General features: G+C 42.5%; 1 pseudogene; it reads right to left on the bottom strand.

Moving 5' to 3' along the window:
• Nucleotides 1-3,476: 3,476 nt before the first annotated feature.
• On the bottom strand, nucleotides 3,477-4,072 carry LOC110196224 (cytochrome c pseudogene; annotated as a pseudogene).
• Nucleotides 4,073-5,536: the final 1,464 nt, after the last annotated feature.

Raw genomic sequence — 5,536 nt, forward strand, 5'->3', positions numbered from 1 at the left:
TAATACAGATTATGATATGTGCGTGACTTTTTACCAAAAGGCAGCATGAGAGCTACTGTTATATATATGTCCTTTAAAGTGTTGGAACTTAGCCTATAAATAAATACCTTATTCACTAAGCAGCAGTTACATTTAACCACTCATGTAGTGTGTCTTAGAAAATCATTGATCTAAACGTATAGACTATTGGTTTGATATTTGTGTAAATAGCAGTTTACCATGCTTTAATTTTGCACATCCATATCTTAGGAGAATTAATGAGTTCTCTTATTAGAATCTTGTGGGTTTTCTTTACTTGTTTTGAAGAAGTTATGGCATCTGTTTACATTTACTTTATCAAAACTAGAGAATGTGTATGTGCATGTGTATGTCTTCATTCCTAGGTACCAGTTTGCAAAAGTCTTTACATATTTCAGTACAGAAGCTATAATACTTGATAGCGCTAAGTGTGCTAGAAATAAATAAATCCTTAGCTCATTTGGATATAGCCACATTGTTAAACAATGGCAAAACCTTAATCATTAACACATTTTTGACTGAAAAAAAAAAAGGGCCACGAGAGAGCCTTGATTTTCTCTGCTTTGGTCAAACCACAATTGGAGTGTGTTTTTTTGTTCTCTAAGTGTCATGTTTTAGGAAAAGTATTGGCAACCAGGATAGTGAGAAGGCTTGAGATCATACCAGGAGAGCATTGTTTGAAGGAACTAGGGATGTTTAACCAAGAGAAGAGAATACTTAGGGGTGACATATTAGCTAGCTACAGGTATATCAAAGGTTACCATGTGGCTTGTTTGCTGGTCACTGTAGGGCAGAAGCTGAAGCAATGGGTAGAAGTTAAAGAGGGGCAGATTATCAATAGATTCAAGGAAAAACTTTGCAACAATTGGATCTGTCTGAAAGTAGATGATTGTCTTAGGAGATATAGGCTCATCTCTACTGGAAGCTTTCTTGCAGAGGCTGGAGGACCATTTTTGGATGTGGTATTCAAAACCAGTTGGGACGAATGACTTCTTATGTCCATTCCCACTTTGAGATTCTGTGACATATGGCTGGAGGAACACTCAGAGGCAGTTTCATGTGGGAAGTGGCATTTGAACTGGGTTTTGAACCTGTAGGCTCTCCACATGCAGAGATAGAGTAGAAGATTGACTACTTGAAAAGAAAGACTTTTAGGGAAGGTTAGGTCCAGACTCTAGATGGCCTTGAGTTGTAAAACAAGGTGTTTAAACTTTTTTTTTTAATTTTATTTTTGGGCAGTTGGGGTTAAGTGACTTGCCTAAGGTCATACAGCTAGTAAGTGTTAAGTGTTTGGTCTGAGGCCAGATTTGAACTCGGGTCCTCCTGACTTCAGAGCTGGTGCTCTATCCACTGTACCACCTAGCTGCCTTAAGGTATTTAAACTTTGTTCAATAGGCAGTTAGAATTGGAAGGTACCTTGAAAAACAGACCTGCTTTTAGCCTAGCTCCCACAGCCATCACTGAGAGAAATCATTGTGAAGAGGGGACCCACTTTCATCATCATCACCAGCAACAGTCATAGGAGCCCTCAGACCAGTCCTCATGGCCGTCATCTGGGAAAGCAACTCCTGTTGAGAGAGGGCCAGCTGTCCTCACCAGCTGTCGACCAACTGCGCCACACAGGGCAGGCAGGCAAGCCAACCCAGATGAAGCGGCAAGGACCCTCGAGGAAGAGACATGCCTAGCAGCAGGTGTGAGGTAAGTCAGACTACCGCCACCACCGGGTTCCCCAGACTCCGATGGGGAACACCCAAGACTCTGAACCAGAGAGCCTGGAGAATTACAAGGCTTCTGCCTTGGTACCCGCAGACATCTTCCTGGGAAGCGCACCCTGTGGAGATGTAGTCCGGACCTGCTTGTGCTAGAGCTGCAGCCACCGCTACTGATGTACCAGAAAAGAAAGGTCTTGTCGCCCAAGTCCTTGGCACCATCAGATGGTGACATTACAGAAGAGGCAGCACCATCTGGTTTGTTGCTAAGGACCATGGGACCTTTCCATCAGACTTGCAGCTGAAACCTTCTAAATGTGCTGTCCCCACTAGAATGTGAGCTCCTTGAGAGCAGGCACTGTCTGACTTTTCTATTTGCATCCTAGCTCTTAGCACATCTTAAGGACTTAATAAATGTGTCATTCATTCATTCATTCATTCATTCATTCATTCATTCATTCATTCATTCATTCATTCATCTGTCTTATTTTACAGATAGAAATAAAGGCCAAAGAAGGGATATGACTTATCTAAGATTCTACATGAGTAAGGAGCAGGGAAACCAGGATTTGAACACGGATCTTCAGATTCCAAATCTAGCCCTTGTTTAACTACTCATAACTTTTCCTCTGGAGCAGCTAATAGCTCATAGCATGAGAGGTAACAGAGGCCTGAATTTGGACAGTTGGCATCTTTCTGGAGAGGAGAGAATAGACTAGTGCAGGAGATGCTGTGGATGCAGAATCCCTTTCTGACTCTAAGCCCATCCTGCGGTTTTCTATGCTGTGGGTGACGACCAGATAATGTCCTCCCTCTGGGCTCATGATTTCCTTCTTGACTGTGGACCCTCATGGAACTTTTACTCCTTAACATGTCCATTCTTCTGTTGGAGAGAGGGTTCAGTGATGGAAGCCTTCAAGAAAAGTATATTGACAGGTGTTTAATTGCTGAATTCTTATGATCACATCATTTACAGCTGAACCCTCCAAGTCAGTTTTAACACTACTATTCACATACTATAGAACATGTCTGCAAACTTTAAATTCAACAGGTCTTAAAAGTGAATCCTAAGGCGCAACTAAGCTTAACAGGTACTTAACAATTCAGCAGAAGGTCCTGTCACAGCTGCAATTCAAAGATCACTCACACGGTGTGATGGGGTGTTCTTTACTCAGGATTGTTAGACAATAAAATACACTGAAATGCCTTTCAACAATGTAAAGGCAGTATTTAATCAAATCATTGTAATTAAGCTGTTTATGCATGGAAAGTTCCAGAATTTAAGTTGGAAATTTGTGGGTTTGTTTTGATTCAGTTGACCTTGCCTTTGGACAGGCTGGGGCACAACTTTTCCCAAAAGATAATCCCCCCCCCAACATACTACAGGTAAAAGTCATATGAAACTATCAAGGTTTTCCCTCTTAGTAAAAGAAGCCAGATTCAATCAAAACTTTCCAAGACAGAGGTGGAGCACATTACCTCTGATAAAAATCTTGTAAAAGAAACAGAAAAGTGTGATAGCTCGGTTGTGGCTATAATTATGACCATTCCTTTATTCGGATTGCTGAACAAAATTTTTAAACAGCCATTCATGATCAAAATTTTCTGGTTGATGAAACCAATTTAAATAGGATTGTTATGAGACATATGAAAAAAGAAAAGTAATCTCATCATGAGAGACATCTCCTTTTTATATGTATATGTATATATATATTTGTATATATATTTGTATGAGGCAGCAGACAGCTGTTACTCATTGGCGGCCTTTTTAAGGTATGCTATCAAGTCTGCCCTTCCTCCCGTCTTCTTAATGCCTGTGAAGATCATTTTTGTTCCAGGGATACACTTCTTGAGGTTTTCCAAGTATTCCATCAGTGTATCCTCTCCTCAGGTGATAGCTTTGCTGTTGTTAGCATCTGCATGAGAGAAGCCAGGAGACTGGCCGGTCTTTCGGCCAGAGGCCCTCCAGATTAGGCCCCGTCTTGTGCTTGCCGCACTGCTCGACAGTGTGGCACTGAGCACACTTCTGAACAAAGATCTTGCCCTTCTCCACGTCACCCATGGTGAATTCGGCTTGGCCCACAGCCCCACACTCACCTGCTTGCCACCTTGGGACCGACTTGCACTTCCTCTCATAAGGTAACATTTGAGGTGGTACTGGAGTATTATATTTTGGTAGGGCAGGGCCCTTGAGACCTTCCTCCATATCATCCTATGGGGTCTGCCCCCCTTTTTAGTGCCTTTGATTTCTGGTTGATAGGGGAAGGTATGGATGAAGTGAAAGGCAGTGTGGTTTGTTGGAAAGAGTCCTGGATTTGGAGTTGAGAGCTGAAGTTCAAATCCTGGCACTAATATTAACTAGCTATGTCACTATGGGAAAAGTAAACTCTTTTTCTAGTTTCTTCATCTGTAAAATGAGAATAATAAGTATTCAGGTATCAAATTTGTGAGGAATAGAATGTCTAGTGTTTTGTGTTGTAGAAATGTGAGTTGTCCCACACCGCCGCCCTGCCTCCATCCTCTCAATTGTGATCACTCCTTCTCAAGTCTTCTTTGTCATTTCTTTATCCAGGTCATGCCCTCTAACTGTGGGAGTTCCAGAAGCCTCTGCCTCGGACTACCTTTGCTCCCCCTTCTTATTTCACTCTATACTATCTCATTTGATCTCTTCAGCTCCCATGAGTTCAGTTATCATCTATAGACAAATGATTTCCATATCTATATATCCAGCCCTAGTTTCCCTCCTGAGCAATAGTCATGCATCCCAAACTGCTTCTTAGCTTGTCTAAAACTGGACATCTTGTAGGCAACTTCTGCTTAACAGGACCAACAAGACCCAACTTTCCCAGCACGTCCACCTCCCTTCCAAACTTCACCTTCAGCACCTCCATTCCCCCAGTCACCCAAGCCCACAATCTCACTGTCGTCAAGTCCTCACTCTCACTTATCTCACGTATCCACTCATTTGCTAAATGGTGTCATTTTCACCTCTACCACATCTCCTGTAGCTACCACCCTTCAGCAGGCCTTCATCACCCCTCACCTCAATTACTGCAATAGCTTCTAACTGGTCTCCCTGCTTCAAGTCTTGTCTTTCCCACCTCCAATCCATCTTCCACTCCACTGCCAAGACAATCTTCCTAAAGCATGACCCCCCCTCCCCCTGCCCCAAGGAGCTCCAGCGGCTCCCTTTGTCCTCCAGGATTAAATATAAGTTCCTCAGGCATATCACACTCTTTATAACTAGGCCACTTGCTTCCTTTGCAGCTTTCTTCTGCCTTATTCCCTTACACACACTCATGACCCTTTTACGTTGGATTATGTGCAGTTTGTTGAACACATTCTAGGAGACATTCCATCTCTTGTCTCTGGCCATCCTCCATGCCCTCGGTGCTCTGCCTGCTTATCTTCACCTCTTAGTTTTCCTAGTTCCCTTCAAAATTTAGCTCTAATTTCGCTTTCTGCAGGAGACCTTTCCGGGTCCCTCCAGTTGCTGAATCCTTTCCTTTTCAGATTACCTAACATCCACTCTGTATATATATCTTATATGCAGATATTTACATGTCTCTCCCATTAGAATGCACACTTGGTGAGCATAATGAGATCAGGAATTGTTTGCTTTTCTTCATATCCCTGGTGCTTAGCACAGTGTCTGGCACATAGAAAGCACTTAATAAATGCTTGTTGGCTGACCAACAAACTGACTGTTACTGGGTATCTCACCTCAGAAAATAGACACCATTTATCATCCCCTATTTTCTTCTTTATTACAGTCTCTGATGAGGAGACACTTTGATCTCCTTCCAGCT

This window comes from Phascolarctos cinereus, unplaced genomic scaffold, assembly GCF_003287225.1.
Source record: "Phascolarctos cinereus isolate Bilbo 61053 unplaced genomic scaffold, phaCin_HiC Scaffold_4;HRSCAF=312, whole genome shotgun sequence".
NCBI lineage: Eukaryota > Metazoa > Chordata > Mammalia > Diprotodontia > Phascolarctidae > Phascolarctos > Phascolarctos cinereus.